Source organism: Ambystoma mexicanum, chromosome 11 (assembly GCF_040938575.1).
Source record: "Ambystoma mexicanum isolate Mex_15411 chromosome 11, UKY_AmexF1_1, whole genome shotgun sequence".
Classification (NCBI taxonomy): Eukaryota; Metazoa; Chordata; class Amphibia; order Caudata; family Ambystomatidae; genus Ambystoma; species Ambystoma mexicanum.
The window spans coordinates 1,224,002,382-1,224,027,008 of NC_090934.1; the positions used below are offsets into that span (position 1 = coordinate 1,224,002,382).

The 24,627-nt window shown below is 45.2% G+C and overlaps 1 protein-coding gene across 1 annotated transcript in view; it reads left to right on the forward strand.

The window, feature by feature from the left end:
* Positions 1 to 9,669: 9,669 nt before the first annotated feature.
* The window catches only part of STRA6 (signaling receptor and transporter of retinol STRA6), a 336,152-nt gene continuing 321,194 nt past the window's right edge, over positions 9,670 to 24,627 (forward strand). Inside the window, exon 1 of the mRNA XM_069624589.1 lies at positions 9,670 to 9,867. The gene's annotated coding sequence lies outside the window, so the exon portion shown is untranslated. The remainder of the gene's footprint in view (positions 9,868 to 24,627) is intronic.

Genomic DNA, 24,627 nt, shown 5'->3' on the forward strand with positions numbered 1-24,627 from the left:
GTATACAACCAACAACATTCTCCCTACCTACATCAAAATCACTACTGGTTCTCACGTAAGCATTAATTTCCAGAATTAATTCTAGGTATATATTATACTCTAAAAACACTAGACATTTTAAAATACACGCATACGGTTGCTTCTTTCTAAGCAACACAAGTTTACTTCAGTGATGAATGGCCTGCAGACAGGAGACTGGAACCTGCTCCTCACTGCCTGCCTGCAGCACCATCATCCTTTGGATTGGGCCACTTGCTTTGCAAGAGCACAGCGAATCCCATCTGTGGGCCCTACTCCTGCCGGCACTCCATCGATGGACTCGTACCAGTTGCCTAGTAACCCCCGCCAACAACGCAAGGCCATGCCCACCTGCCTCATTTCCACTCACTGGCCGTGGCTTGGAAAACCCGCCCTCAGGAAAAGCCACGGCGAAGTGAGCCAAGTGAGCTGCCAGCTGGCTGCAGACGGGAGACTGGAACCTGCTCCTCATTGCCTGCTTGCAGCACCATCATCCTTTGGATTGGGCCACTTGCTGTGCAGGAGCACAGCGAATCCCATCTGTGGGCTCTCCCCCTGACGGCGCTCCATTGAGGGGCTTGTACCAGTTGCTTAGTAACCGTGGCCAACAACACGAGGTCACGCCCACCTGCCTCGTTTCTACTCACTTGCTGCGGCATGGAAAACTCGCCCTCAGATGAGGCAGGTCATAGCTGTCTGAAAATGTCCATGGCAGTACCGCGAGTAAAGGCTACACAGGAATGCCACACCCCACCTGCCTGTTCCTCCCAGTACCCTCCCTGACAACCTGTTCCGCTACATGGCTGTCCATCAAGGTACTGTGTATATTCACCCTGACCATCTCCATACTCAACTGTTCGCCTCCCTTTAACCCTCAGACAGACTGTCACTCCAAAGCCTGAAGTCGTAATCCCAATCTCATCTATCCCCACCTTGTTCACACTTCCAATGTCATTGACATTGCCCTATGGAACGCAAGATCTCTTTGCAATAAGACTACCGCAGTTTTAGACCTATTCCTACATTTACATCTGCACTTCCTCTGCGTTACTGAAATGTGGATTTTTCCACCCAATTCTACAGTTTCTGTTTCACTTACTTCTGCCTTTTCTTCATTTGCCCACATTCCACGAGCCACTGGACGTGGTGGCGGCATTGGCCTACTATATCCCAACTACCTATCTGTTCCCTGTCCTGTATCGCTACCTGACTATTCCTCTTTCGAATAAATGTTCACCACAACTCACACTATTTCCTTTCTTATCATCTACTGTCCCCCTAGCCCGCTAGGGTCTTTCTGTGAGGACATTGACCACCTCCAACGTCACATTTCACCTAGTCCCACACCGCTTGTCATGCTTGGAGACTTTAATCTTCATCTTTACTCCACTCATCTAACTTCCCCTTTCCTCTCTATACTTGACTCCTACATACTTACCCCACTTCCTACTCCATCCACTCATGCTTCCGGCTCCACTCTTGACCTGATCTTTGTTTCCACATTCACTGTTTCCCCTGTATCGGCCCTCCCTACCTATTTGTCAGACCATTCTCTACTCTCAGTCTCTCTTTTCCCCCCTACTTCCCCTCCCACTCTCCCCACTCCCTCCACTTCCTTCTCCGGGTGCGATCTACGCAACTTCCATTCTTCACTTTTCTACGACACCTGCACTAACTCCCTTCCCCTTCTCACTCATTTCTCTACTCTCTCAGTGGATGAAGCTACGTCCACTCTTTCCTCATCTCTTACTTCTAGCCTTGACCAACTCTACCCTCTCTCCTCCTTTTGACCCACTCGCAAACTTGCTCAACCCTGGCTCTCTCTTCATCCATCATATTTGTGCCGCCCTCTCTGCCACCTTGAAAGGCGCTCAAACAAACACTGCTCTCCAGCTAATCAGGCCACTTACGTCTCCTACCACACCCTCTACGATAACTGCATTAAATCTGCCAAGCGCACTTACTTTTCGGCTCTTCTCCACAGTCAATCACCTCACCCTCGTTGCATTTTTTCAAACTCTGACTCACCTTCTCTCTCCTCCTACCCCTGACCCTTCTATTGAATCACCTCTATCAGCAACTGATCTTGCTAACTTTTTCTCCTCTAAAGTACACACTCTGCATCAAGATATCTTACTATCACCCTCATACAATCCCTCTTCTCCATCTTTTCCAACTCACTCCACCACTGTTTCTAATTTAGCACCTGTCTCGGACTCCAATGTCACCCTTCTTCTGTCTAAAACCCACCCTACTGCTGCCCGCTGTGATCCTCTTCCCACCTCACCTATTCCCAAAGTCTACCCACTCCTGGTACCTTTCCTTACCTCCGTTTTCAATATCTGTCTTGCTACTTCTACAATTCCCTCTGCCTTCAAACATGCAATCATCATTCCTATCTTGAAGAAACCCACTGCAAAACCCCTTCTTGTGTCAAACTTTTGCCCCATATCTCTTTTGCTCCTTCTATCTAAGCTCCTTGAGCACCTTGTTTATTTTCAAATCTCAACGCACGTCTCTGATCTATCTCTTCTTCCTCTTACTCAATCTGGTTTCCGACCCCAACAGCTCTTGCCTCCGTTCTTAACTCTCTTCTCACAGCTCGCTATTCAAAGCACTATTCAAAGCACTCTTCTGTCCTCATTCTTCTTGACTCTCTCTCCTCCTTTGGTTTCCGTAGTTCTGTTTTTGCCTGGTTCTCATCCTATCTATCTAACCGAACCTTTGCCATTTCTTGGGCTGGCAACACCTCTCCTTCCTTTCCTCTCACCCACGGGGTCCCCCAAGGCTCAGTTCTTGGTCCTTCTCTTTTCTCTTTGTACACCTCCTTTCTTGCTCCTCTTATCTCATCCTTTGGAGTCTCACACCACTTCTATGCTGATGACACTCAGCTTTTTCTTTCCTTCTCATCTTTCACCCCTAACATCCATCACACTCTCTCGTCCTTCCTTACTGCCATCAAATCCTGGATGGCCTTGCACTTTCTTACTCTGAACGCTGGTAAAACAGAAGTTACATTTTTTCCCACTAATGTTCTCCCACCCCCTGCGCCTCCTCCTCCCATTTTCTTTCCTCTCTCACTATCTCCCCGACAGCTCGCAATCTTGGTCTCTACTTTGATGCTAATCTTTCCTTTGCTCACCATATCTCTCTTACTTCCTGTGCCTGCCGATTTCATCTCTACAATATATGCAAAATTCACCCTTTTCTTACTTTCCACGCCACAAAGCTTCTAGTATCTTCCTTAGTCTTCTCTTGACTCTTCTACTGCTCTGTTCTCTTCTTTGGTCTTCCTTCCTCACGTCTTGCTCCTCTTAAATCAATCTATAATTCTTCCATACGTTTTCTATGTCTTCTCTTCTATCGGGACTCAATCTCTTCATCTCTTGCCTCACTTGGATGGCTTTCTTTTCACTGTCAACTCAAGTACAACTTCCTCTGTCTTGTCTTCAAATCTCTCTACGGTCTTGCCCCTAACAATCTTGCATCTCTCCTCTCATTCTATTCTCCCTCTCGTCCACTCTGCTGCTCACTTTTGACTTAATGTCCCTCGCGCCCCTTGTGCACAATTTCGTTTTCGATCCTTCCAACTTCATGCTCCTTTTCACTGGAACCTTCTTCCTCTCTCTCCCTCTCTCTGATCCATTACTTCCTATTCATCGTTCCGCTCTTCTGCTCTTCTTTAAAAACGCATTTACTTCAGTCGTCTGTTTGATTGTTACTGGTTGATTCTGAACAACGATTTCCATTGCATATTTTAATGTACAGCTAATTGTTCTCTGTAAAGCGATTTGGTTAAAGGCGCTATATAAAACACAATAAATACTCAATACAAATACATTGCTGCTTTTCAGCCTGCCTATGCATGTTTAAATGGAAACATTTCAGCATTCTACATGAACACCTGTATTGTATTGGAGAACATTTACTTGAACAGTTATAAAATGTTTGTTCCACTTGGTTCCCCTATATTTGTGTGGGGTTGTAAATGTATTGGCTATATGAGGGTCATTTAAATGTAGACAATGGCTAACTTGCTACACGTTTGGATTCAGAAAATAATATTCTCAGGAATTTTATTTTAATTGGCTCTGAACACATTTTTTATTTGGCTCTGGACATGGGTGTGCAGTCTTCTCAGAAAAAATATGTACAGCTTCGATTAACAAGTGTGGGCAACTTTCAAAGTACATATATGTGTGTGCAATTTTAATCTACGTCTATATGTTCAGCTTTTAATGTAATCTTATTAATTTGACTACATCTCTATACATTTTGGGATGGAGATGTACTATTCTCCGGTAAAGGTACAATTTTCCAGCACGCTTGCCCCATCATATTACACCTATGTCTGCTTGTGCATTTCAAAATAAGGGATTGAAGGAATTTAACACTGTGCATTATTTCTGTTGAACAGAATAAATTCTCTGTGCTAATTACGGCTGCACAAATATCCAATTTAAGACTAGACTCCCCTTATCGCATATCACATCAGACTATAGTGTGTCATGACTTCACTATGGCCTTTGTGATTCTACACTGGCATGAGTAAAGGATCATATTTAATGGTGCTTAATTCTACAAACACAATATGCATTTAAGTAAGTCGCACCCAAATGCATTCAGTTCTAAATTGTGCCCGTCAATGGGAAAATGCATTGGGCTATAAGGAAATGGCATCTCACTGAGTATTCAAAGTAAATGGAAGATACAGGGCACCATATTTAACATGTCACATGCATCTTCATTAAACTAGTATTTCCCTTTAATTCTAAGACCCTTTATTTCCCAGGATTTTACAATGGATAATATAGGGACAATCTGGGTACATCTCATGGTTCTACTCTGTTTTGAAATGTAGCTTTTCATTTCTGGGGAATCAGCAGGGACCCAGTCAATTTGAAATTATTCATTCAGCAAGCTCTTTTTCCAGCTGGCTGTATGGAAACCAATTGTCAACCTAGCCTGTTGATCCCTCTCTATTCTGTGTGCATGTTATTTTATAATCCTTGGTACCAACCCAGCCTTGTGACTAGGTGTATCTACACCAGTCCAATGACTGGAAAGGGACGGGTAAAATCACTTTTAATGTAATATGGACATTTTGTGTATGGCACATAACTATGGATGTGAATAAGTGGGATTAATAAAATCGACAGATTATGTAGATCAGGTCCACAATCAAATGCACAAAAGATTCTGGTGTGCTGTGTACCCCCAGAGATAATTATGTTTCTCCAATTATCTCCAAATGTTTCCATTACTCCCTGGGTGAATTTTAAATTGACTGAAAGATCTTTTTTATGTACGATTTGCAACTGGTCCCACATTGATAGGAGCTTGCTTTCAAAAGTTATGATTTTTCAAATAGTTACAGTTTTGATTTAAATGCCATGTGTTCATTTTCCTATTCAGTTTGAAATTAAAGAAATGCTGTGGCATGCAGATGGCTTTGGCAGTGCATGGGAAATGGGCTATTTTCCAAAATATACTTTTTTTCTTGATCTTAAAATTTTTTGTGACTTTAGGCCTGAAAAAAATCAGTTTGAACAAGCACTAGTGGACATGTTATTCTTACTTGAAGTAATCAGGGCCCTTAGCTTGTGCTTTTTGTCGTATAACTTCATTCTTTAGGTGGGTACCACACTTCTCGCCGAATACAGTTCAGGCATGTTCCATTTTGGTTAAACAAAATAGATAGCAAGTATAGTAATTGAAAAGAAATACACACATTTTAAATTGCAGCTATTTTTTTCTCTTCCCATGGGATCCAAATATAGGAATATGCTGAGAAAGATAGTTCTTTTTAAGTTTCAAGGCTGTGAATGTAAGTATTCTAGGACATCGGCTGAGTTATCTTGCTGATAACCATACACTTGGGATTTAATACTTTTCTACATGAAGTGAAAGTTCGGACTTGATTGTCAGCCAGTCAATATTTTCAACTTGAAGTCCTTGGAAATGGTTGCAGTCTTTTAAAATTCTCTTTTATTCTTCTGAAACAAGTCCTTGGACACGTGCACATTTATTACGTTTTGCATTTTTTCAGGGGCATCCGTCTCATCATGGCAGCGAGCAAGGTGTGCAATCCAGCAGAAGGCACACTTTTTTGAATGGTGCCTCTCTCACACTTTGCGAAAGGCTTTTCTCTTGTTCACTTAAGAAAACCCTCTGCGCTGTATTATCTCTGGCAGCAGACTTCTGTGTTTGCCCCCCTTTTTATGTGAAGAGCAGCATTTAAATTGGCGTTATGGCATTAGGAAAGCATTTTGGCTTGGATGCTCGGAAATAAAAACTGAGTAACTCCTTGAGTTCTAAGGGGAGTATGTTAGTCCTAAATCGTCATAAGGAATCATTGTAGGCTCCTTCCACTTAGATAGTTAATTAGGGAGCACTAGACATCTCAGCAGCAATAGCATTGCTCTCAAAGTGTGCAATGTTGCATAGATATACCATTCAAAAGACACGTTCAGCCTTGTGTTTTACTTTGTATTCTGGGACTACAAATCCCATGTTTCCCCCATTGTAAATCCTTACAAGTACCAAAACCTGAGCAAAACAAAAAAAGAAAAGAAATAGTACTGCATTCCCCTCACCAGCAATGGATAGGAACATATTTGCATGTATGCAGTGTCATGTGTGAGTAGTAGCCCATCTATGAAAAAAACAGAATACCCATAATTCAATGGATACTCGCGTCCCCTGCACACCTGTCAATACTGAAGGAAACATATCAGTCAAAGTTTAATGAGGTTATTTAAACAAATAGTCACATGTTTTTAATAACGAGTTCCAATTGAAGATTATATCGTTTGTGCTTAGAGTCAAACAGATGTATTTACCAATTAACAAAAAGAATTTCATACACAATTGTTTTGTTTTATATTCATAATATAAACAGTTGTATTAACTTAAGTTAATTTTCATTTACCTTTGGATTTCAATTCCAAATACATAAAGTCAAAAATATAAATAAAACAAGTCAAACTAAATTACAAAATAAGAGCTCTACGCGTTTCGAGAGGGGACTCTTCTTCAGGAGCAAAAAATTATACATGATTTTCAATAATTATTGATACACTTGGTACATCATTTATACATTCATCTGCTATTTGTAGTGACTGTTCCATATTCAAACGTGACGTTGTCACAACTCCCAATTTCCGATGTAAATGTGAAGTAATGGGTACTTGTACTTGGATTTTCTACTCAGATAAATGGTGCCAGATGAAAAACACCTTCTTCTGATGTTGAGATGGTGTGGCTCAATTTGAAATATCACACTTCGATGCAGTGATCATAATTTACGAGTCTCATCTGTTCATCACTCAAGTAGTTAGCTTCTCAAAGTCCTTCTACGCCAATTCTTCTGATGACTCTACTTTAAGTATTGGCATCTATTGTTGCACTGATGGTCCTGTGATATTATCACCCGGTTTTCACCCTGTTGGTATGCCATGGATGTGGCTGTGAAAGAGTCCCTGCTTCTCGTTACTTCGCCTTCCCTTCGGGTGGTACTAGATCGTTGGCAGTTTCTTGCTTTCAATGCGTTGCGTGCTTCTAGCTTCCCTGTCTCTGCCATCATGCCGTTGAGTAGCCCATCTAGTAATGGTTTCTTCTTTGCATCATGCTTCTTGTACTTGGTTGTCTTCCATTATAAGGCCATGACTACGAGTCCCAGAATGCAAAGGAAAAACATGTACTTGATCAGCTAGGCATGCATGGCATGTGGCAATTTAGGAACTCTACAGTAAGTGTAGTCATCAGGCCAGAGTACTGTGTAGCACAGTGTGCTAACGAGGGGATGGGCTGTCTTTGACCATGTGATTAGTTATCAGTAACTGAGTTTCAGCGTTCATCACTAGAGAAATCCTATGACTGCTTACAGTTTGGGCCCAAGGTCCAATGGCGCCCTCAGAGAGATTTTTGGTGGGTCCTCCCTTCATTCCCTCAACCCAAGGTTTTGACAGGACTGGTGGTGACTGGTAGCAAAAGGTATGTGCTGTTCCATCCTACTGTAAAGTGAAGGCAATTAGACACCAATGCATCATACGTTTCACTTAACGAAGCATGGCGATCCGAATAAAAACAAATGCAGAAGAGAAATGAAAAGAGGGTCACTGCAGTCGGGGCTTCGCTGAATACAGCCATGCACCAATAAAGCTGTTTTTGATAGTGTGTTTAGGGGTGGGCCCGACCCAGCGTCATTCTTGAATAAGGTGCTGAGCCACGCCTCGGTCACTCACTAATCGAAAGTCATTGATCAACACTTTACGTTGTGTGAGCTGGAGGCGCCCTTTATTTGCTTCATCCCTGTGTGACTGCACCATAAGGCGCTGGCGCCACGCCTCTATCACTCACTAATCGAAAGTCATTGACTGACACTTTACGTTGTGTGAGCTGGAGGCGCCCTTTATTTGCTGCGTCCCTGTGTGACTGCACCACTTGGTCGTCCCTTGAGCGGGCCCTGAGTGTTTACTCATATCAGCACAACACATTGCATCTCCTGGGCCTTCTCGAGAAGTTAAAGAGGAACAGGCTGACTTCCAAAGTTCACTCATTTACTTGCCAGCCATGACTGCACCTGGGGTGATCACGTTGAGCCATGGCCTCGAACCTCTGAGAAACGGCCTGTCCCACCGTATGAGGCCAGAGGGTCCTCCTGACACTTTAGCACGTGGACAAAAGGTACCTTTAAGTACTGGTGCATGGCCACAGATTGCAGAGCCCATCATGGCAGAAGCAAAGATTCAAAGAGTTCTGCAAAGGGGATCTACCGTGAATTCGCGTTCACTGAAACCCGGCAGAGGCACTGTAAGGGTAATGTGTGGTGCAATCTGGGTAATCGTTTTAATACAGCCCTGAGTTTTTAAAGAGTCTCATTGCAGGTGTAAGATGACTTTATAGCTAACGCTCCTATACGTTTTAGTACCTGTGGGAGTAAATTCAATTTGGACCGAATCCCACAATTTACCTGGGCCCGTGTGGGAGCTGTATTACCTTAATCCAACTCGCTGCGCAAATTAAATAACAAGGACTGCAACAAAAAAGCAAAAATACACCCTTTGCCGGGACCGTGTGGGAGCTGTATTACCGCACACTGGGAACATCACCGTTGGGGACAGCACAGACATGAGAATGGTACCCGTGGAAAGTGTTGGCTTCGGCGCTCTGCTGCCCGAAGTCCTCCAGGGCAGGGAACTTTCCTGCAGTGTAATGAGCGGTGCAGGCCTGACCTGGCAGCGCCCACGCCGGAGGTGCTCGCACATTCATGGAGACTGAGAGAAGTGGTGGCGGGCCGCTTCTGGGGTGCCACGGAGCGCCGGTGTATTGCCAATTCTAGGACGACTGGAATAAAGCGGGTGGCTGTGTGAGAGAAATTCACTGCGGTGCTCTAAATAGCGATGCCCGCCTCGCGTTTTCCTGCGCGCACACAGGTTCCCTCGACCACCACCTGCATCCCTGCCACTCCACGAGAAGCGAGAGAGCAGCCGTCGGTGGCATACAATGGCGGGCCGGGATCAAAGCCCTGGGCACCGGCCGGCTGGCGCTCAGCCAAGCCTAGCCAGGAGAAGGCATAAGTCCCGCTGACCCCTCCTCCTCCGCCGCATCCTCGCTGAACTTTGCCTGGAAGTTGGCACGGCCGCCTCCAGGAGAAGGAAAGTGCCCGGGCCACGCAGCGGGAATGGCGGGGGTCCTCCCTCTCCAGCATCCTAAGGTGCAGGGGGCGGCGGCCGTCCTCGGCAGTTGACCATCCTGACACCACGTAGCGAGATCTCACGGGTCGGTCCTCCGCCGACTGGCCAGCGCGTCGGACTTCACGGATAGCTGAACCCCCCCAAGACTCAGGTGCGTGCAACTTCATTTAATCCATTGTTTCGTATTCTCCGCTCGAACTCATCGACCCACTGCAGGTGCTCCGATCCATGAATGCCAGTATTCTCTAGCTCGGCAAATGTGCCCTGGGACTTGTAGTTCTGCTGTTAGAATCGCAAAACTTCACGTACCAGCATGCAAAGAAAAAAAACAATGGGACAACTTGCAAGTTTTGGGACAAGTGTCAGCACTGCTCAGTAACTGTACTCACTAGTCCTGTTCCTTTACTATATGAATGATTTCTACTTCTTGACAGGCTTGTTCCCTGTATGCCCTGAGGCAATTACCCTTTAATTGGACTGACTCTTTAAGCCCCTTACATACCCGGACGCTTAGCACCTTAAGAGGCGCCCATTGCTGGTTGTAACGAGGATCCTTTGGAAAGGGGTTACAAAGCGGATACGGGGCGTTGCCCCCGTTGTTAAAATTCAGTTTACCTTCCTGCTTGAAAGCACTTAAAACAAGCATTGGCAATACCAACAGTTTGGGCTTTTGCGTAGGCATGGGAAAGGCACGTCTGTATTGGCATGAACTGCCCATTGATGGCACCAGGGTCAAATTGGTGTCAGTACCTGGGCACCTAATAGCAGTTGCTGGCAAATGCCTGATACCTATACGCAAGCAGAAACGGTTGGCTTTGCCAGCACTGTCATTGGGGCGGACTTTTCTGGCTTAATGAGTTGTCGGCAGCGTCCTGTGTCATAAATTATGTCATCGGAGAAGCCATCAGTGTGCTCATTGGCTGAACAAGAGGACGCTCGTGGCAAAGTCGGCACAGCAGTCACAACGCCGCGTGTTCAGGTGCCTTAAACCGGAAACTAAATGTCACTTTTGAATTTCAAGTTTTTGTTTACAGTAAACGTATTCACCTTATGTATATTAAAGGGGGCGGTGGGGGGAAGGAGGTGCGCGCGCTCGCTCTTCACAATCACACTGCGGATCAAACAATTAGGACACTGATTAACTAAGTACGCACTTCTGCATACAAACCTAACACCCCCTCCCCCACATCGCCCCTCCTTTAAACGACATGGATCAAGTCTCACCCTTGCACATCTGAGGGTTTGGAAAGTCGAATTAGGAGGAAGCAGATTTCCTAAAACCTTGTGACAGGCATATATATATATTTTTGTTATAGAACACTTGACTTCAAGGTAGTGGTGTGAGTCTTAGTATTTCCCTGTCCTGAAGCAGGGCAGCTGGCAAGTTTCAACATTTTTTTGTTGTTGTTCTAACGCAGTGGGATTGCAGATCAAGAACTAAAGGATAGTGCTTTTTTTATTCTAAGTGCAGCTAGAAAAACAACGTAGTCATTATTTAAAGAAGGTTTGGCGTGTGTGGCCATGCACTTTTCCCCTTATAATCTAGCTGTAGTGTACCCACGTTAACGGCCATGATATGATATGGCATTTGTAACGCGCCTGTACACAAGTGTTTCAAGGCGCGACGAGGCAGGGAGGGGGGAACAGGGGGAGGACAGACAACGATCCTACTAGGCCAGGTGTCATTCAGACCGCGCAAGTGCAGGGGTAGGGGGAAGGGAAAAGTGCAGTACAAGGTAAGTAGAATAGAAATAAATAGATAAATAAATAAATAGGGCCAGCTGGTGGCAAGTGCAAGGTAAGTGCAGACAAGTGCTGGGAAGGGGGGGGGCTTTAGGGATACAGAGAACAGTCCCGCAGTGCAGGGGTTGCCAGGGAGGCAGTGCAAGTGGAGAGTGGCTGGGCCCAGGACCGAGGTCGGTGAGAGTGGCCAAGTTTCAGATTCAGTGCAGAATTTAGTGAAGAATTAGCAGGGGAGAGGGAGAGAGAAAGCAGAAGCAAAGAGGAAGGTTTTGAGGTGCTTCCGGAACCGGAGATGGTTCTCCTCAAGTTTCAGGGAGGCAGGAAGGCTGTTCCAGAGGGAGGCTCCTGCCGCAGAGAGAGATCTACCCCCAGCTCGTTGCTTCGAGAAGCGGCTGACCCTGAGGGAGTTGGAGACGGATGAGCGAAGGGCTCGGGAAGGAAGATATTTAGGAAGAGAGAGTTGCAGGTATTTAGGCCCCAGACCCCAGAAGGCCTTGTGGACAATGCAGAGGGTTTTGAACTTAATCCTCGCAGCCACTGGGAGCCAGTGTAGAGATTTGAGTCCTGGAGAGATACGGTCCCTGGGCTTGAGGCCAAGGACAAGTCTCGCAGTTCTGTTCTGGATGAGTTGCAGAGGGCGGAGAGTGGAGGCAGGCAGATTAAGATAGAGACTGTTACAGTAGTCCAGCTTCGAGAGAACCAGGGCTCGGGAGACAGTGAGCTTCTGGGGGAAGGAGAGGAAGGGAAGAATACCTCTAAGGAGGTGCAGCTGGTAGTGTGACTTCTTAGAGACGTCAGATATATGAGGAGAGAAGGAGAGTGTGGAGTCAAAGATGACACCGAGGTTTTTTGCCTTGCAAGCCATGATTGTAGTTTATGTTGAACAGGTGGTTCTGTGTGTGGTTGCATTGGTAGGTGGCAGCACAATGCGCACACACTCGCTTTACGGATGTGCAATGAGTCCCACCTTTTGTATATTGCTGGCATTGTGATTTTCTCAAATGCAAACGTTCTGTGCAGGTCCATTTTAAGCACGAAGGGGCCCCTAATTTGGAAAGGTTAACGGACTGGCAATTTTGAGAGGTTAAGCAATACAACATTAAATGATATGCCCAGGATCACACATTTGTTAAAGGGTGAAGCTGGGATTTGTGCCAACTCTGAAACTTCTGCATTTGAACACTTTTGTTTCCAGTCCTTACCATTAACTAAAATAATCTCAATTTATATATATTTTATAACACTGACTTGGAAAGTACACAATTCAAATGACCAAACATGACCATTTTTAAAAGCAAAATAGTATAGAAGGATGTTACGCAAAATGGGAATGATTCTAGCTCAATTCTCTCAATCATCAAGTGAAGTATATAAGTACCAGCATACAATCCATGTGATTTAACAGATTTAACATGAGTTTGTATTTTAAAGCTTTAAATACTTCAAAAACACTGGCTTGTGAAACTGTCATTTATAAACATGCAGAAAAACCTTTGACTTTTACAAAAAAGCAAACGGTTGGTTGTGTCAAATGAGCAGACCTTAAATATGCTTGCCCGAGGCCTGCAGCATCTGGCGTGCTATCTTTTCTGTCTACCACCCCTTCCTCTCAAGTGGCCCACATAAGAAGAAAGATCAAGTCATGGGCCAAATGATGCCACCAGCATGGGAAAAGGCAAACCTAACAGAAGACAGCACAGTAATGTAAGAGTCATGTGCGTTGCTAGGGGGCAGGCTGAGGGGGCTATAGCCCCGGGTCTTTTGGTTGTAGCCCCTGATAGAAGCCCAGGAGCTACAACCGAAAGGCTAGCTAGCCCCCAGTCCTGACAGTCTCAACATTAGCGTAGCCCCAGACCTATCCCTGACCTGGCAACACCCCTGGTAAGAGATATTAGATGATTTGACCAGGATCACTGTATCGTCTGCTGCCAGGATGCAAGAATGAGCGCTTTGTTTCCACAGTCTTGAATTTGGATACTTACCTTGTGGACTAATAGTTTATGCTCATAATTGAATGTGACTTCTCAGTTTTACAGCACCCCATCTGAATAAACCAATTTCTAGATCTTCACCAAACAGATGAGATGTTAGTTTTTATAGCAACCCCTATCTGATGCAGGAACAATGCTGATAATATTGTGATGCAAAACCAAGTACATAAGCAGGCAGGTCTATAAACTTCACACAAAGGAAATGCTCAGTCAGTTTTGCTGGAAAGTGCTATTTTAAACTTGCATTTGAACACATATTTCTGCAATGAGTGTTTAACACACTGAGCTAACTTCTGAACCATCGTGGCACGCAATTTATCAATATGCATTTCAAATTTGGCTATTTCACATGATCAACATAATTCCCACAGAAAGGAAAGCATGCTACAAGAGTTGTGCCGTAAGGAACCCACAAACTCTGTAAACCACAGTGAACACAGAAAGCAATAGAGATGAATTGATCAAGGCAGAATGTACTTGTCAAAACAGACAGGCAATAGGTTTAAAGCCTCAGCAGCACACCATAAAATATCCTGACTTGTGATATTTAAGTCTGTGAAGAATGTAGTCTTACTTCTTTAGATCAGACAGCCTTCTGGGGCCCCCCTTCAAGGTGGAGGCTCAGGGCAAATGCCCCTTTTGCCCGCCCTTAAAAAAACATCTCTGGTTCTGTGAGTGCCTTAGTCGAAGTTAGTTGCCTCTACTCTCAGTGAAAGTCTCAGACGTCTAAGGCTTGACAGAACAGTGTTTTCTATCTACTTTTTATTTGAAGTGTGTGCCTGTTTTGCATTGGGTTCTTTCATCTTTTTATCGCTCACAATGGTGTGCAATATATTGCTGTCCTTTAGTCACGGCATAACGTTTCTTGGAGCATTTGAGGATGCACGTGACATATGACCATCCAAACCTATTGGCTTTGCCAATGCTTGTTACCCGGCATCGTGCTGTAGTGTTGCCCAGAAGAAGCATGTTAACCCAGGCTATTTATACATGGTTTGACACTCCTTCTACAACAACCTAGCAAAGGGGCACGGAAGAGGTGTACCGAGAAATACTTTTCTTTTGATTTCAGAGTTGCACAACCACTCCCTCCCAGCTGCAGTCACAAGGATTTCAAAGTCTATTCATAGTCCATTTATTTACAAATGTCTTAAGAGTGTCTCTCATAAAAGAACAACACAGATAATGTAATCTGCGCCAACAACATCCACAAAGGAGGCTGCTTAGTTGCCGTGGTTACAGAGGTCGTTGAGAGGCGGACTTCGCTCGCCCTGCCCGGGTTCCAAAGAAGGTGAATAGATGATGGACACACCATCAAGAAAAGGCCTTGCACACATGAGGTACCATAAATAACCTGATACAACCTGATGCTGGACGTTCCAACACAATGACCTCCCTGCCGTCGTCGCTCCTCAGCTGCCCGTGCGTCCCACTTCCGAGCCCTGGTGCGTCCCCTTGGTACAGTGTTCCATTGCCTCCAGCTAGGTTTGCACTTTATAAAGGCGCCCCAATCCCCACGCATACATTGTAAAGCAATCTATGCTCTTGGAAGTGGTCCTGTTGCCTGGGATCTCTGCAGTGGAAAGCGTTATGCAAGTAGCCTAACATGCAAAACCAGTGGACCCATGTGCCTAAGGAATGGTAAAATGACCTGGGTGACAATACGCCCCATGCCCCCCCCACCCAGGTAGTACGCGAGGCATTAGGTAACGGTTGGCAATAAAAGGCAGTGGGATTTTATTGCACAGTTATGGTCATAACACACATAATCATAATTACAGTAACCATAATATGCTGTACTTTTGGGCATCGGGGTTACCCCCTCTGGCCCAATGCTGCCATTCTTGTCCCACGACAGTGTAGTTACCGTATAGTGACCTGTTGTCTTTCTCTTTCTTCTCGTCCTTTTTCTTAGGGTGGGAGGGTTCTGGGAAAAAGACACACTGAGTGCACTCTTTGGTTTGGGTCCCCGTGCAGGGACCACAAGCTGGTTTGTTTTCTGCTGCAGCAGCTCCTTATATAGCGTACCCAGGGGCTGTCCCTTGGGTCATTCTGTGTGGTGGGGAGCTGTGGTGCCAGCCCCCTGGCCGGCTGAGGCCGACAACAAATTGCACCTTCTGGTACCTGAGGCTTGCTCCCCCGCCTACTTCCTGTCTTTGGGGGCCCTGGTGCATTGCATCCCTGTGGGAGGATGGCAAGGTGTTGATTAACACCGCTGTGTTTCCCGGTTTGGCGACTGCGCGTCACCTTTGTAGCTTGGTTGGGGAGAGGGAGAGCACTGGCCCATTTGTTGGGCTGCTGCTCCCCCTCTCCGCTGCCTGGCTGCCATGGGGCACAGGTTATCAGGCTCTCTTGGTGCCTGCAGCATTGCCCATACTTAGGGGTTGGATATTTTCCCCAGTTGGTCGCCTGTCGGTTTGCCTCTTCCTTGTTGATGATACATTGACTATTGAATGGGCGCTTCATGTTTGCTGAATACTTATTTTATTTATTTACATAATTGTTATTTTTTATAACGTGCCTAATACCATACCTGAGTTCGGTTCCTGAGCACAGATCTGGGATTCGAGCCTCTGTTGCTCTGCGTGGTCTTGCTTCCAAGACCAGCGCGTTGCCCCTGTGCTATCCTCCGTTCACTAAACTAGCGACATTCGTTGACCGACTTTCGTTTACCAAGAAAAGAGCTGATCGCATAGGAGTTACTGTACACGTTGGCCGAGAGTAATGCTCCCCATGAGGCGGTAAGTGAAGGACAGAGTGGGATTACCTAAAGTTATCCTGTTTCCCCCGAAACAGCATGAAGAAAGTCAGAGGAGTTAATTTACTTGTATGCACTTGCCAGATATAGCAAACCATGTTGTAGCAAAAGGTGTCTTGCCAATGACAGATTCAACATGCATCAATCCTGCATGGGTGTAAGTTTGGTAATTTTGAGGTACTTCAATGCCTGGTTACCTTCATAGAACAGCAATATGTATTTTTTTTTAATTTTTAATATAAAGGAGTACATAACAGTTGTGCTCTTTATTGTGGCCTTTTACAATTGGCCAATATAACCCAACCTGCAGCTTCTAAAGAGGGCTACGCTAGCGCTTATTCCCACAAGAGGCCAGGCTGCTGCAAAGCAGAGATCCTAGCCGTTAGACATGTGCCAAGGACAATGCCTGAGGGGAAGTGCTTCCTGAACTGAGGCCCTTGGCGGGTAGGTGACATATTTACTTCCGGAAAGAGAGCCGTTGATGAGGGTTAAGAGAACTGCACATTGAAGTCAATGTTGTACACCCAATGTATGGGATAGACCTCTCGTGAAAGTTGACAGAAACTAATGTATACAATTTGTTCGTATCAATTTGCCCGTGGCCGATTTGGCTTTTTTTTTTTTTAACTGTTTTGAACGCAAATATATGTGGGGGGAAACACCTCGCAGCCTCCACATATCCCTCTACATTATTTCTCACCTCAAACCCACCCCCACATATATTTGCTGTCAAAACAGCCGCAAAAAATTCAGCCAAATTGGTCGCGGGCAAATCAGCCCCAGTCAACTTGGGTAATACCAACAGAAACAAGGTCTGGGAGAGACCTATTGTGAAAATGCCTAAAAGCCAAGGCCTGGGAAAGACCATTTGTGAAATCTGGTTGGGAGAGACCTGGGGAGTGTTGTGAAATATGAAGGGCACATTTGAGCAACCCGAGTCTGAGGGAAAGCTTCAGAGAAGGAACCTGCATCAAGGAACCTGAGACCTAGGAGATGTCTTCAGATACCTGAACGACCAGAAGTGTAGAATTTGAAGACCTTTCACAGGAGAAATTGTCAATTGTACTTTATTATTCCAGGAATGTCATTTAGATTTGATTTGGCTTTTGAGAACTCTTTTCTTGGCCAATCATTGGGACATTTGTGTGGAGACCTTTGAATAGCCAGGAGGCTAAAGGACTTGATAAGACTAGGTTTTGGACCTTCTTTTGGCCACATCGTTGGGCTCTGCTTTGTAGAATAGTGACCCAAGGAGGGGAAAGAACTTAGATGAATAGGTCAAGAACTTTATTAACGCTGTGCTGAACTCTCAAGGTGTCAGAGCCACACTTTGTGTTGATCCATTCCTGACACTGTGTACTTCAGAAAGCGCTTCTAGTGTATAGAGTGAACCCTGGATTCTGTAAGTATTTAGTCCAGCCCATTCCCTGAAAAAAGCACAATGAAGCCACTGTTGACACGCCCCGACAATGTGCCAAATGTGTCCTTGCTCGGCCTTACCATGTCACCATCAAAACCCAAACTCAAGATATAGACTACAAAACATTTTATTGAAGATAAAGTGGAGTCCCTCTTCAGTTCGTTAGTCTGTGTTTGGAATTCAAGTGGGAACCTCTACCTCCCTCTCTCTTGCAACATCACTTACTTCTGTGGACTCCTTTTTCCTCACCAGACTTTTAGTCTTTCTAGCACTAAGTCTCTTTGAATTTTCATTCTCCATCCGAAATATGGAAATCCACTCCTCAACCTGTCCTAAGTTCTTAAAGAAATTCGCAGTCTTTGAAATTCCCTGGTCTCTTAGATATGCCTTCAGCTTGGCTTTCAAAGTATACACATCACTGTGAATGCCCTTGGTCATTTCAGCTCTTTCTAGACTCTCATGTTCGTGCGGACTCTTTCAGTCTCCTTACTTTATATAATATGATAGGTTATTTATATAACGTGCTTAATTCCCAGAGGTTTCTAAGTGTGGACACGGGGATTGAACCTGTGTTCCGTGTCGCCTTGCTTCCAAGGGGAGCACGTTGCCTCTAAGCTATCCTCCCGAGACAAATGGGTAGTCAGTTCTATTCTTTCAGCAGTTTCTAATCTTTTGTATGCACTTGCTCTTTCATCGCACGTTTCACTTCATCCTTGCAGCCATTCTTCAGACTTCTTTTAGATTTGGTTTCCCACCCTGCTTTGGTATTTGCTGACAACATGAGTGTGGTATGAAAGTGGATCTTCCATTTGCTTTTAGACTTTGCTTCCCAATGAGGACTATACTTTGGTTTAACAATGGTTCTTAGATTTCATTTAGACTTTGTTTCTGAATATGCATTGCACTTGATTGCCAGAATAACCTTTTGGACTTCATTTTCTAACATACCTTAGACTGTTGCAACAGACCTGAGATGTTCTGCTCCTTAATTCTCTCCCCTTTCTCTGTTCACAGTCTTTGGTTGTGGTCTAGCATGTATCCATAATCTCAATTTCAAATGTAGCTGAACAAGGCTTGTGGAATTGGACTATTCAAGTCTTTTCTTTATGCTTTCTCTTAGGTTGGCAATGGGCATTGCACTATGGATCACAGCATGCATCTGTAATCTCTCTCTTTCAATGCAGACTTGCCTTGGCCTGGGGAACTGGACTTCATTTCCTAGTGTGTAATTCATACTAGTCTTTTCTTTATTCTGTCTCTTAGGATCATGCTGTGTGTTGGACTACATGTGCCAGCATATATCGACACACGCTCCCACCCCCTCTCTTTCTCTGTTGGTGGTACTCCCAATCCAGTTTTCTAAGGGGTTTGGAAGTAGGGGTTGGTTGGGCATTAGATCTTGACTCGACTTGCGCTACACTTGAGAGTTTATTGGGTGCTACGAGTTTCGTAGAGCTACGAGGTAGCTGGTGGTTGAGGTGTTGCCCACACCCCGTAGTATAGTCAGACTTTGTTTTAGTCCGTTAACCATGCACTTAAATGGAATATCAAGCATCATTACCACCCTATAAGCTCAAGTTTACTGGACCAAAGCAAAGTCCTTTTACTAAGGGTACTGCACCTTGTTCTCGTGTTACCTTGCCCCAAGCTTTCGCTGCTATGCCTATGGGTCCTACTGGCTTACGCACTATGTCATTCTCTGGTCTTTCTGTTTCTCCAGTCCTCACCGTCCCCTCTTCACTCAAAGCTTTTCTTTCCTTCCGTCTTCATTGACCTACTCGCCACTTGCCTCTCGGTGCTTGATCTCGGACACACTTTCCCTGGTGGATTTTCAGGCATCTAGGACTTTTTATCAGCTTTCCACTCCTTCTCAGAGTTTACAAGATTTCTGTCCGCAGATTTGTTCGGTGTTCCTCTCGCCATGCGACTTCCTCCATTCGCTGCGGGTCTTTTACTCTGCAGTCTCCCTAACATCCTCTTTGCAGCAGTTCTGGTCTTGCAGAACCCCCAGGTAATGAAGCTCGTTCCAGCAACTCCTCTTCCCCACCAGACCAGCATGATTCTGCTCCAACCTCTCGCCCAGTCTGTTCATTCTTGAGTTGTTTGGAGTGTTCTGTGGCTCTGCGGGCTTGTTCCGAGAGGGAAATGACCTGGAGGACCCACTCACTATTTTGTATGCCTGGCTTCTATTGGAGGGTCAGCTTTCCAGATGAGTTGGATTATACCTAAAGATGAACATGGATAATGGGGGTGCATGTGTAATCATTGGTAGTGGATCAAACAAATGTTCATCAGAAAGAAAGGTAGTAAACCCGCCCACCATTTTCCTTGAGGGCAATTTCTAGTACAGTATGCACTTGGTCAGTGTCTCACTGGGTGGTTGACTATGTGGGCCAGAAAGCATGACCTTGCTATCACTCTTGTTTGTACTTGGCCATCTTTGCTAAAGCTACTGGACTTTGCTCCCCTTTGGACTGATACCAACGATCTCGGATGCAGGTTTGTGATAACTCTGGGTCTTTTGGCCACTTTCTCAGGCTCTGCTCTACTCGGCTTTCCTCCGCCATGCTCCACGTCTGCTCCGCCATGTATCATGGTTCTCTCATTGCCGCTCTCCTTCGTCCTCGTGCTCACCCTCCGACATGCTGCTTGAGTTCTGAGAGACCACTTCCGACTCTATTGCTTGACTTGTTTGCATTGTCTCCTGGTTCTGTGCTTCTAGGTTTGCCTTCCGCGTACCGGCTCTTTCATCTCTTCAGTCTGTTCCTGCTTCCTTACCATCTTCAGCTTTCTTCTGCAGATGCGTGCCTCCTTTTTACGTTCTGTTATGATTTTCAAGTGCCTGTGCCCTTGTGGACTTGCTTGCGGAAGGCTTGAAATGAAGAACAGGCACTATTCTCCTGCATGGCTTTTCTGAGGGGTTATCTTGCCACAAGCCAGTGCTATACCCCAGGCTCAAGGTAGGGTATATGGCTTAGCACTTACCTGGACTTACACCATGCCTCCGGCAGACTGGAGGGCTGACTAAGAACCTTCAGTCCTAGAATTACACACCCAATACATTAATACAATCCCAGCTACAAGGCTCAGTGATGACTTTGTATTATTTCAGTGCTCTTGATGCCGACTAATATGATGGACAGTGCCCTCCCCCACTCCCTCCATTTCATTAAAAATCAACTTCGACGAGCTATCCATGAAATTGCCTGCAAAGAATCTTCATATCAACGCATTGAAAATGACTTATGCATGAAATCCACGCTGGCACCACTCCGCGTTAATGAAACCAACGACGCAAAATGGAAAGCGACAGCTGGAGGCAAGACGGAAAGGCTTCACTTTATGAATGACTCCAGGTACCGGTGAGGAGTAGCTGCATAATTCATACCTTTCCAGCCAGGGCAAGCAGTACTTCTTCATGAGCGAGGATAAGCAACTGCTGAAAGAAGCTTCATCCTCAGGTTGAGTGCCTACACTTGAAAATGGGAAGTGCCCGGGCATGGGGACCTAGCAAAGAGTTAAGTCTTCTGTGGTGGGTTCTGCGGTTCCATGTCTTTATAACGAAAACACAAATAACAAAAACGTTTTCAGTGAAATAAAAAAGAACTACATATTGTTTTTCCTTTTTTAAATGTGGGTGTGTCACCCTCAACCCCCCCCCCCCATTTCCACAGCTTTTTTACCCCCGCTAAAAGCTCAGCCCATCCTTTAAGTCTCTTACCCCACTCCCCATATATACTTTGACAAAAAAATAAATTCCACATTTGTTTCGTTATTTAGGTTTCATTGAAAAAGCTTCTTTTTTTCCGTTATAAACACTTTATACCAGGGTTTCTGCACACTAAAACGTTCCATTTTATAAGTGCCAGGCTAGTATGCAACTCTATGCAAAAAGGTCGAGCATGCTCGTCCTTGGCACTTGGTTACAGACATTGTCATGTTACTCTTGGCTAAAATAATGCATAACTGGTGATCTATAGCAGAAGAGAGGAGGATAGCTCAGGGGCAACGTGCTTACCTTGGAAGCAAGACGAAACGGAGCAGCACGGGTTCGATCTTCGGGTCCGAACTTAAGCGCGTTATAAATAACCTATCATATCAAGACCAAAAAGTCATTCATGCTGTGCAAACTGAATTATCATTGGCTGCTTCCAGGTGTCAGAAGTGGCTGTGAAGCAAGGATCAGAAAAAATAAGTAATTCGGTGGAGTGGGTGGGATCAGAAGGTTTAATGGATATATTCAGTGTGATTTCCTTAAGGGGACGCCTACACCGCTCGAAGCCCCAATGAAAACTTTTCTAGAGTGGATGATTTCGATTTTTTCTAGTTTTATTTGCTGTTTCGTTGAATATCTGGTTTCCAGTGGCGGCTGATTTTTATTCTTTCTAGTTTTATTTGCTGTGTCATTAAATGTATGGTTCCCAGTGGCAGCTGATGAATTTGTAAAGCAATGAGGGGTTAATGTTTTACCAGAAGTTGCCCCAGCACAAGATGTAAAGGCACCCTACCTACGCACCAAACCCCAAAAGAAATCTCACCAAATGTCCTGCCTTGGTGCTGAAATAATAATGTCCACCCCTTCCACCAAAGATTATTTAATGGGATGGACTTGTCCATATCCAGCATTTTTTATGTATTATGAACATTTTACATTTCTGCCATTATATGTCATGGGGTCCCAAGACTCCCCTAGGGACTTGTGAAAGAACACTTCAGTGCTGTACCCTGATGAGTGAGACCAAAGCAACTAAATGGTGGATTTTACAGCACACTTAACAAACAAATTGGACTAAAAGCCATAGAATTTACATTGCTTTTCAGGAACAGAGGAGAATGCATCCAGTAGGCCTCTTCAGTCTAAGAAGACCCTTTTGTAGACAGTCTTTACTACGGCCAAAAGTGGTGCGCGTACTGTGGTCAGAGGGGACCCTTGGTGTGTGGTCTCTATAATGGCTCCATTTTGGTTGCTCTCTCAAGTGGAGACACTATTTGTATTAACCCGAGTCTAAGGGGACCCTCCTTGGAGCGGTGTGTGGGTCAAAGAAGAGTCCTCTGTTTGGGTTTTTTGTAGAAAGTTGACATCCAGTTTTGACTAGATGTCAAGTGAGAAGCCATTTTGGGTGGACTCTGGTGTCTTCCTAGATCAGACTGGGGGAACAAAGGAAAAATACTTGGAGGGACTCCAAAGTCAGAGCAGGACATTTTTGAATTGTCTGTCCACTCAGTGGATGTCTTGTCTGTAACTGTTACTGGTGTTGGCGGTGAACACTGTCTCGGGTGGTCTCTGTGGTTAGCAACCATTCCATTTAGATTGCTCTACGAAGTCATTAGGGACTTTCATGTTTTAGATGGTGTCAGAAGGACTCTCTGCTAAGCAAGCTCCTCAGCACCCAACCACAAATCCAATGAGTTCACCAGAACCAAGGAAATGGAGGGGAGAGAACGGACGAACAGAGAACATGACATAGAAGAACCATGTTACCACCCAAAGCTACTAAGGAAAAGGTGACCAGTTGGTCAACAAAGGCCTGCCTGCCAACTTAAGAGTCTAAGACAGGCAGCAACGTCCAACATGCAAGGTTCCATGCCAGAGACTGTGACACAAGGTCTCACGACCACGGACTGAGCAAAAAGGTCAACCAGAGAGCACTTCATGCAAATGTGGTAGTGACAGCATAACAGTATACTTTCTCCACCCTTGAGTAGATTCGAAACTAGTAGATCCACATGTCATACCAATACAGGAGAATGAACAAAGGAAGCGGGATCTTCTGAATTATCACTAACTAGATAAGCCTTCTGATGAGCCAGATACCGCAGCTAGCACAGTCACCCAAGAATTGTAAATCCCAGAAACCTTACATTTCATATTACTTTCCACTGGCACAGGAAGCACAGGTTTGAGAGAACAAGACATACAGTGGACTAACACTCAACTGATTTCACCTGCAAATGGATTATTCACCTAGACAAGTGAAGAAAGAGAGTGTGAGGAATTCGACCATCCACACGGTGGGTGTGCATTCGCATGGGCTTTTTTGAAATTTTAAATGAAATTGAAAGATGACGGCTCAACCTCTGGAAAATGTGTGGGCTAATCCGCACACACTGCATGACATATGCATAGACCTGTGTAGTCTGGATGGACACAGCCTACAGGCGCAGTCTCCCCCCCCCATCATATTTAGTTGGGATATGACAGGAGGAGAGCCAAACACTCCCCCTGCCAGGGCCAGCCTAATTAACTAACAAAGTCTCCATGGATCCACCCTGTCCTTTTGTTGGGCCATGTAGCTGGTGGCAGCAAGTTGCATACTAATAAGAAAGTAATTCAATCAGGCCCCCATGGGGCCTGGCTACAGAGGCTAACAAAGGAGACAGGAAACCCCAACAACCTTGCATATGCAAATGTGTCCACCTGATGCCAGCTCCCGCCCTCAGTATCGATTGACAGTGAAATGTCATGTATGGGACTGCGTGTTTACAGTAGTCATCCCTTCAGGGGGACGCCAATCAGAAGGTACGTGTGAGGAATTCGACCATCCGCACAAGGAGTGTGCGCTCACCTGGGCTTTTTTGAAATTTTGTAAGGAAATTGAATGAGAGATCAACCTTCGGAAAATGTGTGGGGCTAATCCGCACACATTTTCCTATGCATTTTCCTATACATGTACTAAGGGTGGACACACCTACAGGCACAACCCTTCTGTCATGTTCAGCTGGAATGTGACAGCCACAGGTACATCAAAGCATCTCAAGAAGGGGGAAGGGAAAACCTTCCTCCTGCATTGGCCATACTCATTAATTGACAAAGGCTCCATGGATCCGCCCTCTCCATTGCCCACCCTGCTCATGACAGCGCATACTGATGAAGTTAATTGCAGCAGGCCTGCGAGATGCCTGGTCACAGGACTGACAAAGGACAGGATACCGCACACCCTTTTGATATGCATCTGTGTCAACCTGAAGTCAACTACCGCCTCTTAGTTTCAAGGGTAG